Below are 12,703 nucleotides of genomic sequence, written 5' to 3' on the forward strand. Positions count from 1 at the left end.
ATCATTTGAGGATTAATTTTATGTGTGCATAAACAACTCCTGTTTTGACTCAGGGCCTTGAAGCAATGTACTTGACAAAATACACTTGTGTTTGAATACCACTGGCTCAGCCAGCACAAGCACACAGAACTCGTGCTTTTACGCAGCCATGGGAGGATTAATGTCCTTTTTCTTTCCTCTCTCACCTAAAGGAGCTGTGGAAATGTCCCTGGAAATGTTCAAGGCCAGGTTGGACAGGGCTTTGAGCAGCCTGGTCTAGTGGAAGGTGTCCCTGCCTATGGCAGTGGGGTCAGAGCAAGATGATTTTTAAGATCCCTTCCAACCCAAACCACTCTATAATTCTTAGAAGCCTCTATATTCCACTGAGGGTACTCTTTGAAAAGGGCTTGCAAATCTATTGTCATCCTGCCATAAAAATTCAGAATATTTAAAAGCAGCTTTTGAACTCAACTGGCAAACCCTGTTCCATGTAAGAGAGCAGCCTCTGACCACGTATGCAGGAGATGCTGTGGCCAGGATGCTCCAGGAGAACTTGGAGGAGGTGAGCACAACCTCTGCCCTGCTGCAGAGACATCAGGCCACCAGTGCCCCACACACTGCTGCCACCTAGAAAGGTCGAGCTCCCTCATCCCCAGAATCTGCAATAAATTCATTTTCCACTGGCAATATGTTGGCTAAGCCAAAGCTTTCCTGTCTTTGCTGCTGCTGTTTGTGTGTCCTAAAGGCTGTCACAAACACACCTCACCTGGCTGGGCAGCTCCAGCTTCCCTTTGCCTCATCTCCTGAGATTTTCACCACTGGAAACACAGAATATTTAGCACAGAAGGGGTTGAGCACAATGTCAGTTACTATAAGTGATAATATATATATCCATTCCCATATTCACACCTACATTTGTGGCCTTACCCTACCACTCAATTTTATAGAAGCATAAGTTCCATTGGTTTCTAATCTGTTGAATAAATTATTTCAGAATTGTCAAGTAGGTTATTTCTCACCTCTTTCTCTGAATCAAAATTAAGTGGGTGGGCAAATGAATTAAACAGAAGATTGTCTGTCTTTTTATATCTGACTCAGGGAAAGAAGTTGAAATTTTTATATTTCTTATTGAATTAAAATTTTAGAGATGATTTGTTGCTTAAAATATTTTATTTCAATTGTGTTGCAACATTACATTTTAATAGGGAAATGGTCCATTTCAGTTACACTGGAGCAGCACAATATATTACAGAACACTGTCCGTAGACATTTGTATTTATTACAGTGTGAACTGTCCTAATAAATGCAGTTGACATCTTTTATTTTATCAAAAGTGTGGAGTGGTATCAAAACAAAATCTAAATTACTTGTTTCAACTATCCCCAGCTGGAACTATCATTGAAACAAACTCCTTCCAGAAAAATATTTTGGTTTTGACAAAACAAAAATATTTGGACCACATACTATTTTCTCAAGATGCAGAGTAGAAGACACCAAATATATCTTTGATATTGGCCATGATCTGAGCTCTGATTAAAAGAAAATGGAGCAAATCCATGGTTTTGTTAGGTTTGTGAGAGTGCTCTAATGTAGACTGGGGAATATTCACACCTCTGAGAGAGTCTGTGCCCTGGGATGGGCATCCTGGAGGAAACTCAACTTAATTATTGCAGACCTTATTGGGGAATTCTGGTCCATCAAATTCAGCATTCAGGCATTTCTCCAGTCCTGGTGGAGTGATCAGTCACCTGTAACCTGTGTGATGCCATCAGGAGGGCAGAGGTGTTCAGAGCTGTGGAGATGGTTCATCCCTGGGCAATGAAAGGGCAAAGCTCAGCCACAAACCAATTCTCCATCTTCCCACTGTATTAGAATGAAAACAAAGGTTCAAACCTTTACATTTTGGTTGCAGAGAGGCAACAGAAAGCTCTTTTTTTTTTCCCCCCAGTGAACAAAACCAGAGGGATGATTCACTTCCCATCCCCAGTCTCTCCATTAACAGAATCTCCTGTGATTCTCACAGGGTCACAGAGAGAATCCAAAAGCAGAAAAATAAGGAGCACACACACCTTAAAGGGTACAGACTGCTGCTGCCAGGCTGCCAAGCTGTGTCTCTGTGCCCCCAGCACTGTTTGGGTGAGGGGGGACTGATTTGGAACAAAATGGCTTTTGTAGCAAACCCTTCTCAGCACTTGCTTTCAAAGCCTTTCAAAGCCAAAGCAAGGGGGTAACAGCAGTGAGTCCACACTTTGTCTGGAGCCACTGAGGAGTGAGTGGTGAGAAGGTCCCAAAAGCCACCCTTCAGGTGCTGTGGGCCCTCTGCTGCTGGGTGCTGCAGGGAGGGAGCCCACACTGCTGAGACAGCCACCAACCCTGGGCTGCTAGCCACCACCACAGCCACCACAGAACCTCCCTCAGCACCACTCCTGCACCTGGCCTCCAGCTTCACTCTGGAATGCTCCATTCCCCTTCTCCTGGCTCCTGCTCCCTGTTCTGCCCTGCACAAGGCAGGGGATGGGCCATGAGTGATGTGGCCGCTGTTGTTCTGCAGGGCACAGAGCCCCCACCCCTCCCACTGCTCTGAGGGGACAGCCAGCACTGTCCTCCACACCAAAGAGAGGCCCATGGGGTGTTTTATGGCTCTTCTTCATCTCAGAGATGTGGCCTTTTAGCTCAGGCTGTGGCAGCTCTTGGATTTAGACAGAGAGGTCTGCGAGTTCAGTCCCCAGCACTGGTGACTCACACGGCGCTGTCACGTTATAAATCCTGCTGAACTTTGGAATGCAGAGCTGTTTGTAAACTGCAGAGCTGCTCAGCCAACCTGGGGCTCTCACCAGGAGCAGGGACTGGAGAAGGACTGAAGAAACCCTCAGGAACTGGGGATGCACTGCCAGGATGTCTCTGCTGCAGTAACACCAGCTGATGCTTTCCCTTCTCTTACCACGAAATTCCTTCTGCTTGCTTACTCCTACCCACACCTTTTCCTTTTCTTCCAAAGCCAATTCCTCCTCTTGCTCATTCCTTACCTGCACCAGTGTCCCAGAGGCGCTGCCTGCCACAAATAAACAGCAAATAGAAGGGTGACACAGGAACTAGGACAGCCAGGACACCCTGGAAGAATGTGTCACATCAGAGGCTGAGGCAAAGGAGTGAAAAAAAGGAGGAGAAAGAGAGAAGACTGGGAATGAATGCTTCTCTTGTCTCAGTGCCCCTATGGTGATGTGAAAAGTCATTAAACACCTCAACAGGCTGGCACAGTGGAGTAAACAGGAGCAGCTAACAGGACAAAGGCACTGGCACTTTATCTCTTGCCTCTCTTTGGTTCAGAGCAATGAAGGTTTCACATTCTCACGGCATCCTCCTGTGTTTTTAATATTCTCCTATCAGCAAGATAAAATGCTCCTCACTCCTTTCCTTGAAAATTTCTTATTGGAAGAAAACTAAAATTAAAAAAAAGATATAAAAAGAAGAAGCCTTGCTGTCACTCCATGGGGAACTTCAAAGCCAGAGTTGTTTATTTTCTCCCTGTCCCCCCACTTGAGAAGCCTGGTTGGAAAACAGTTTCACTACATGTCCTTGGCCTGGACTCCCTGCAAAAAGCCACCAGAAGAGCAGAAAGCCTCAACAGGAGAAAAACATTTCTAAAAACCTGCAAAGTGATTCCCTCTGAGGCCTTCTGTGAAGAGCAGCAGGACAGGAGCAGAGGAGCTGGAACTGGGATCAGACAGAGAAAGGTTTCATCGTGGGATGTTATTGCTGTAAATAATGGCAAGAATTATATTTTCTTTATTAGAAGTCAGAGCAATCACATGTGAATCTCCACTCTGCTACATCCTGTGCAGAACTTACTCAGCATCTGAACAAAAAAAGGACCTCTTAAAAAAAAAATAAATAACCTTGGGAACCTGGCAGAAGGGACTGGAGAACCTGAAAACACCAGCAGAGATTTCAGGGTGTGCACACTCTGTGTGAAACAAAATGGATGGAAACCTTCCCACAAAACCTTCAGGAAGAGAATTAAATGTCATTTTCCCTGCAGTACCCCACAGAATCCATACACTCAGCAAGCTCCAGTCCACTGGGTCCTTACTTTTTGCTTACAAATCTCATTTAAGCTACTATTCTTTTTTTAATACGGATTTTTAGGCAGTTCTTTCTTGTATTGTCCCTTTTCACCAGTAGAAAGCCACCTCTAGCCTTCTTCCTGGTGAGTGGACCTCTGAATTACAGGGAATATCTTTGCTATGCTTAGAGCAAGCACTGAAAGGCTTGAACGCAGATGATTGAGAAATCAGGCATCACCTCTTTGCCTTGAGAGGAGGGTTCACAGAAAGTATAAAACCATGAATCTTTTACCCCAAAATGCAGGTGTGAAACACTTGAGCATTCATCTCCTCCCCTGTCCTTGAGTGTGGAGCTTGTCCAGCAGGGTTGGCTGCCCAGGGACAGGGTCAGGAGAGCATCACCTGCTCCTGCAGCACCCCCGGCTCTGCTGCCTTCGGGGCACAGCACAGGCCCACCAAGTGGATCTTTCAGAGCCCATTCTCTCTCCCTACTGCTTTTAATGCTGCTTTTAAAGCTGTTTTTTTCCAGCAGGGAAATCATTTTATCTCCAAGGGTGTAGATCAGCTCTGCCTTCAGCTGTCCCTCAGCTGCCCGGAGGAGCTGACTCCGGGCGAGTTCTGCTTCCATTCCCTACCAAGGACAACGGAGGTTTTGAAGATGCTGATGGTCCTTGACCAGCAGTATTAAGACACTAAATTACGCTGACATGGCCCATAAATCGCTAAATGAGGGACTCCCAGACAGGGATGTGGCGTGAGCCGAATGACGACGAGGGCTGTCCGTTCCCTGGGAGCTGAGCTGAGGAGCTGGCACCCCAGGGATGCTCCAGGTGCCCTGCACAGCCCCAGGACACCCTGCTGCCAGGAGAGGAGGAAATATCACCACAGGGCTTGGTCACTGCTGGGGAAGTGCCCCAGTTGTGCAGGACTTAAGGGGTTTGGTTCTATTTTCCTGTTAATGCTGGCTGTTATTTGCCTACGTTGGGTAAAGGACAACTCTCGGGGTAGAGGCACACAGAGACAGTCTCCACCTCTAAAAATAGAAGGAAATTACTATTTCTAAAGAGGAGGGAAAGCCTTTAATCACCTTAAGATTGTGCCACCTGCCCACTAGCAGACAGGAAAATATTATTTGGATATTTCTATTTTATTTGGATTTATACATAAGTTGATAAAAGACCCAAGGCAGCACTGGGAACTTTTCCCAGAATGAAGGGGATGGGAATATTGTTTAATTTCCAGGAGTGTGTGTCATGAAGGTCTTGAATGTGAAGATGAGACAGAACCTACCCTTGGCTAAAATAAAAGCAATACAACTTTAAAGCTCCAGAAATTACCAGTTAGTTAAGACACAAGTTATCATAGCTGGAAATTACTCATAATTTCATAATTTTGGGGCTGTGTGAATAATCCACTACCTCTCCTATTAGCCAGATTGAAGCAACCTGGTAGAGTGGAAGGTGTCCCTGCCCATAACAGAGGGTTAGAATAAAGTGATTTCAAGGTCTTTTCCAACCCAAACCAGCCTGGGATTCTATGAACTGACCTTTATGAATTTCCTCCTTAATTGATATCAGCCAAGTAAGAGCTAAATGTAAAGGACAAACAGGCTGTGCCTGCTATAAAAGCACACTGTGCTCTAAACGATGTGCTCAAGAGCATTTTCTCCTCAAGGAAAGCAGCTTTGTTTAAAGTTACCATTAAATAAAGGACAGTGCCTTTCCATCTTTTAGGAAAATATCAGCTTCTTACATTTTGATTTAGAATGAGGCAACACAGGGGATTTCTGCTGTGCCAGGGGTTCAAGAATCCACAGCTGACCAAGTTCAGGAGTTTGAGTGGTGCCATGGTACTGGGCCATCATAAATCACTATTTACACCAAAAACACTCAGGAGTATTTCACATGGTGCACAGCACTTCTACTTCTGTCTGCTGAGAAATCAACTCCAACTTTATTTTTAGGTTCTTCTGTTTGCTGCTTGTCACAGCTGGAGAAAACCCTGGAAAGAAAAGACAAATTTTGCTACCTGTCTAATTGGTACCTTGTTACAACTTATAATAACCCCACCTCCCAGATCCTGCTGAGGATTGAGACTTTTTAAGATACTAAAACCATCCCTACAAACAGCCCCATTGTCAGGACCCCAAAATCAAAGCTGAGATATAAGGAAGGAGGTGGGGAAGACACCGAGACACAAGCAGTGATGCTCATTCCCTCCCTGCCAGGCTTTCAGATTATGTTGCTCTGCTCCACCTGCATTTTAGACTGGTAAATGATCCTTCAACAACAAACCTAAGTGTGAAGGGAGAATAGGCAATCTCAATGACAGTGAAGTTATTTTTTCCCCACATAAGCCATGTAAATTCAGGTGATTTCTGTGGCTTTCTCAGAGAGAACAGTTTTGTTTTGTAGTGTTTAAACTGAAGCAGATAACTACCCCATCCCTCTCCCCCCACCCAAGATTGAAAATGCTATGGGAACAATGTCCAGAGAGCTGATAGAGTTTGGCATCATTTACTCTGGGTACTGAGTGTGAGGAGGAGTAAAAACGCAGACTCAACACTTTCAGAAAAGCACCAGCACAGCAAGAAAGGCAGGAGGACAGATTGCTGGGATAGACTCCGTCTTAGCAACAAGATCTATGGCAGCACAGGTTTTCTGTTTGTTGTATGGTTTTAAGAAGGATGTATTTTTGCTAGGATTAAATAAAAAGGAATATTCTGCTTTCCCTAATTCTCCGTTTCCCTTCATCCACAGAGGTTTGTGTGGAGCTTGAGTAGAAGGAGAAAGATTATTTTTTATGCTCCAATTTCAGAAAGCCGCTTTCAGTTTGGAAACAGCTGTTAATAACTCCAGGACTGGGGTGGGAGGAAGATTTTTGCTGTGGGAGGAAGGAGCTGATCTGGGTGTCAGAAGCTGCTGGCTCCATTCCAGCCTGCCATTCCTCCAGGAGCCAACTTGGAGCCAGTCTCAGTTTGGGCACCGAGGTTTCCCCACCTGTGAAACCCAGAGAATGCTCAGATTTGCTGGTTTTTCACTGCCCCTTGATCATCAGCACACAAACTGCCACTGGATTGCAGACACTGCCATTGGCTCTGGATTCACATTTTTTGGCAGCAATAACCCCCAAGCTTCAGAAATTCCAAGAATCTCATCCAGAGCAACCCTGTGCTCAGGGTGGATGTGTCCTGCTGGCTCCCAGGCTGGGGGGTATCCCCTGCAGAAATTCAACATCTTATTCTTCAGCTGGTGAAATGCACTGCTGAACCTTCCCTTTGTTCATAGGAACATCCAGCCCAAACATCCTAGAACTTGGCCCAAACATCATTTCCTACCCTTGTGTTGAAACATTCCAGGGTTTCACACTGAAACATGGATTCTAGAACCATCCCAGCTTTAAACACCCTTTACACAGCATTACACACCTCCAGTCCCACTATTAAACCCTCAGAATCCTTATTTTCTGTCCCATTTCAGTTCAGCCCACAGTGCAGCGTGGTGAGAGGTTCAGCACTGCCTGTTGACGGGGTGGAAGGAAAGAAAAGGGAATGAAGGACACAACAGCACGATCAGTTCCATGCTGCTGTGTGACTGGGTGTGAAGAGGATGGAAAACCATTTTCCTGACTTGCCAGCAAGAATGTCTGCAGTCACTGCATTCAGCTGCCCTTCAGCAGAGCAGAATATTTCATCTTTCAATACCATGGACAACATGTCTGATCTCAAATAGAAACTGTCCTTCCTTTTACACATCCCTCATAATAATCTGATTTATCCCAGACAGCTTTTTCCATAGGATGTATCTCATGCTGACTCTCACATTCTCTTTTGAAGGCAAAAAAGCATATTGCACCTGTTATGAAATATTCCTTTGATCTAAGGGAAATCATGAGCAATTTGTGTGTGACATTTACTAACTAATGCGCTGAGGGAATATTACTCCTAGAAAAACACTATTTTCTGGTAGTTTCAATATTCTGAATAATGCTATGCCGGTGGTGATTCATCTGGAAAAGGTAACTATTTCAGCATGATGAGCAATATTAATAACAACACATAATACACAGTGCTTCTCAAGCAGACAGATCCTAAAGCCCACTGCAAACCTTTTCTATAAAGACCATTCAGTCATTCATTGAATTGCAGGCACCTGTGAGTAAAGGAGGAACCCTATTTCTGTAGATTCCATACAGCAAAAGGGAAAAGGGAAGTGGAATTTGGGTTGAAAGACTAATAGAAGAAGGATAAATGAATAAAACAAATGTCCCAAGAGGAAATCTGACATTGAGTAAATGCTCCCAGAACCTTAAAAAAGATGTGTTGGGCCAATAATTGTCCAAAATGGTCAGTGAGGTCTGCAGTAAATATAATCGTGGCATAAACTTTAATTATCACTTCCTTACAAGTCGTGTGCATTGCACAGTGTCATTATTACTGCCATCCAAGACTTTTCAGGGTCCCTAGAAGCTATGCTCTCAACACCAAAACAGCCAAAAAAACAATCTGCTGCAATTTAAAAAACACATGAATGTATTAATGCATTGTGCAAGAGATAAAAATACAGTCACAATCCTTGCCTGCAGGAATGATCTAAAGCTTTGATTCAGCAAAGTGCTTAATCAAGCACTTAACATTCAGACAAGCACCAATGCACTTCCTTTGGGGCTTGGCTACACAGTGGAGAAATCCTTCCACCCTTGCATTTCCCCCAGACTTTGGAAAGCCAGCCCTCCTGTGCTCCCATGCTTGTAATCCTCCTGAATCCAGCAGAGGATTTTTAACTAACTGGCTGATCCACCCAGAGATGGATTCAGCTCATTTTGGAATAAGGTGGTGCAGCCAGCTGAATTCACGTGAGGATGATGACACCTGCACAGGTATCCCACCTTTACACAACATCCAGAGCTCAGTGTTGTCCCTGTGCTTTATAGTCATGGCAAACACCACCCATTGTCAGGTTTTCTGAGGGGATACACCCCAAACCTGAGATTTTTTTGCTTTTTTTAAGGTTGCAGGACAATGAGATCTCCCTGCTTTGTGCACCATGATGAGGCACAGGCTTAGACCAGTGACAGCATTTGCTCAGGACTGGTGAGAGGTGAGGCTGAGAGAGATGAACTTGATCAGCCTCCAGAAGAGATGGTTGAGAGGGGATTTCATCCCTGTCTACAGGGAGGGCTCAGAGCAGGGACCAGGCTCTGCTCCTTGGGGCCCAGCAATTGGTCAAGAGGAACAGGCAGGAACTGATGCCCAGCAGGTTCCACCTGAACAGGAGGCAGAAGTTCTTCCCTGTGCCATGACCAAGCCCTGGACAGACCCCAGAGAGGGTGTGGAGACACCTTCCCACCCAGACAGAATCCCGTGCCAGGTGCTCTGGGATGGCCCTGCTGGAACAGGAGGTTGGCTCAGCTGAGCTCGCTGTGGTCCCTTCCAGCCCGAGCCATTCCATGGTTCTGAGGCACAGTCTGTGCCCTGGGCACTGGGGCAGTAGTGCTGTCTGCCTTCCTCATGCTGCCTTTGAGAACATGGATACAATTCCCAGTCCCTGGGCTGGGATGAGATCCCTGCTCAGTGCAGCAATGACCCTTTGCAGATGTCCAGCACAGACAGGATCCACACCCAGCTGTGACTTCAGCTGCCAGCACAAGGCTGATCCCAGTGACAGCCCCAGACATTCCATCCACATTCTGCCCAGCCAACCCAAAGCCAGGCTTTTTTTCTTTTTTTCTTTTTAGGCACAGCTTATTTTCCAAGGATTATTAGCCTGGTTTTGCACCTCACCTTCAAAGTTCACTCTAAAATCCCGTTTGGTTTTTGCTGGCTAAGAGGAACCCTGAGATTATTTCCCCATTCCTTTCCCCCCTGCTCCCTTTGCCTGCTCCCTTTGCATGCTCAGTGCTCTTTCCCTTCCATGGGCTGCTGTACCCTCTGAGGAGCTGTTAAATCTGTTGTAGTTTTACTTTTGTATGTTAATTGATGCACTTTTTAATTTTATTTTTGCATATTATTTGAGTTTGTTTCATTGTAAATTAGATTCTAAGGAGCCCCTCTAAACAATTGCTGCTTGCCAGCAGATCTCAGACAAGCACAGGCTCCTTCAGAGGAAATCTTGATGAAATTCAGTCTTGCTTTTGAATCACTGATGCAAAATCCCACCTTTAAGAGTGAAGAAGGGAGGGGAGAGGCTCCATTAATATAAATACCTAATTTCCACTGACATTTACAGGGGTTATGATAGCTTCATGAAAGCAAAATACAACCCAAAGGATTATCCTTAAAATATCTCTACAAGCCCACCTGATGTTTTCTAGTGCTCACTTATAATAGGCAGTTCTCTTAACACTGAAAATTAACTCAGAGAAATAAGGGAATGATTCAAAAAGATTTGTTTTCAAAGTTATTTCCTCTGACTGGTTCATAGAAGAAAGGCTAAAATCCACAGGATTAATTGTCCTATTCATTCTGGTATCTAACAGTGTCCTAATTATCTTTAAGGTCCCTTCCAACCCAAACCATTCCAGAATTCTGTGATTCTAAATATTCCAAAAAAACGGTAAAAAAAAACTCAATACAGGATTGGTTGCAACGAAAATTTTATGTTAATTGTAACCTCAAGGGGAAAAAAAAATATTAAATTAACTGTTTTGTCATTTCTATGGAACAGTCTTGGGCTGGAGCACATCCTGCCAGATAAATGTGTGCCAGGCTGGAATGCAAAACCAGTCTTAGGTAGACTAAATCTGGTGCCTAGGCACAGCTCAGCTCTGCTAAAACTCCTCAGAAACCCATAAATCCACACACACCTGATATGTGATGAAGCCCCAGCTGGCAATGGGCCCCTTCTGGATGATGGGTCAATTTAATCTGAATTAGGGAATAAGGGAGAAAATCGCTCAGAAAGTTACACAAAGCAGCAAGAGTCCCAACTTAGCTTTCCTCCAAGACTCTCAACAATATTAAACATGTTAAAGGAATGAAACTTGCCTCAAAACATGTCCTGCAGCTCCTTAATGGATCCTGAGCACTCTGCAGGGAGCAGGGGAAGGCTCCAGCCGAGGGGGCTGAATTCCAGCACACCTAGCAAGGGCACTGATTTACTCTGACAAGCACTGCCATAAAAACAGGGGAAGAACAAACTTTTTGATTCACAGTTTTTCCCTTCCCTTCTCCCCTGTATCTTCCTCTTGCCTTGCTGTATTCAAGCTCTCACACAACGGAGATGGGAAAACTCTTACCTTTAGTTTTCCACTTTATTTTAAAGTTCAGTAGAAATCAAAATCAGTGGAGCTTGAAGGAGATGAGATTAAACTCAAAAATATTTTGAGATCCAAGAAACAAGAGCTTGTCTGGGTACCAAAGTGTTTTATCAGCTCTCCAAGAAAGCAGCTGAACTGTATCCCTTGCCTTATTCCAGCTTAAGATCTACTATAGAGGCTGAAGTTTTGGCTCCCAATAAGACATGTGTTTAGAGAGAAGCTCTTAAAACACTCTCTAGATGCACTGGGCACAGTAAATTAAAGAAAAGTACAATTGGCTGAGCAATTATTGAACTCTACTTGTGTCTGAGAGCTGTTTTTCCAATACCCCAGAGGGCCTGGCTCGCTTCTCTGTGGTGATCCAGGAAATCTGAGCCTGGGGGCAGCTCAGGGTGGGCTTTGGTGTGGGTGGGAAGAGCCCAGGTGCTGGGGGTGCTGTTTGCCAGGGGAATTAGGTTTTCCTTGTGCCAGCCTGCTGGCAGCCAGCTCAGCCCTGTAAATCTGACTCAAGTCTCAGCTCCCTGTACTATTTTCAGGTCTTGTTCCCTGTCAGAGGGAAGAGCAACTTGAACCATTTCCAGCCCCTCTATCATGAAGAGATAACTGGCTTTTCCTCAGCTGTTTTCCCTGGATCTCGTTTTTCCTTTACTCCATTTGTAAAACCATTTTTGCCGTTCAGATTCGTGTTTGCAGCATCTCAAAACCGGCTGCAAAGGACAAAATAGCGACTGAAGCTCTTATACCCTGCAAGACCATGTTTTCCTCTGTATAAATATTGGATTATCAGAGTATAAAGACTCTCTGGGATTCAGCAGTGGTACTGACTAGAGCTGAGGACAGAAAAAGGGATGACAAAGCAAACAAGAGTGGAAACTCTTCCAGAGCTGTGCTTACTAACCAAATTTCCTTCCCCTCGGAGGCAAAAGATCCAATAGATGATTTTCTTTGCTCTCCATCTCCAAGATCAATAGGCAAGCTTTAACTAGGTCACAGATGAGATACCCAAAAAAGAAAACTGCTTTCTAAGGAATATTTTCTCCTCAGCAAATAATTGGCAATTTCTTTGCCAAAGAACCTATAGAGACAAGAAGCAGGGCTGCAGGTACATCAGTCATTTGGACTACAGAAGAAATGGAAGACTAGCTCAGGTTCTCACCTTTTAATTACACATTTCCCTAAATCCATTAGAGGCAAATCCCAAATAATTTTCTTCATCCAGCTGAACTTCAAATCAGACACATTTCTTCAATAGAATTAGGTGTTCCTATAGAAATAGAACCAGAACCTTCTGGATTGCAGTTGGGAGCTGCAAGTGTGGAGACACACAAAGTTTTCTCCCTCCCAAAGCAATATTTTCAGTGCTGGTTTTTCCTCCTCTTGCTCATGTCCAGACCTGCTATTTG

The 12,703-nt window shown here is 44.6% G+C and overlaps 1 long non-coding RNA gene across 1 annotated transcript; it reads right to left on the minus strand.

Annotated features, from left to right (window-relative positions):
• Window positions 1-1,132: 1,132 nt before the first annotated feature.
• Window positions 1,133-3,149, minus strand: LOC107211963. Its single transcript, XR_004499676.1, has 2 exons — window positions 3,006-3,149; window positions 1,133-1,842 (listed from the first exon to the last, which is right to left on the minus strand). It is a non-coding gene; the product is annotated as an uncharacterized LOC107211963 (long non-coding RNA).
• Window positions 3,150-12,703: the final 9,554 nt, after the last annotated feature.

The sequence above is a fragment of the Parus major genome, chromosome 17 (genome assembly GCF_001522545.3).
Source record: "Parus major isolate Abel chromosome 17, Parus_major1.1, whole genome shotgun sequence".
NCBI lineage: Eukaryota > Metazoa > Chordata > Aves > Passeriformes > Paridae > Parus > Parus major.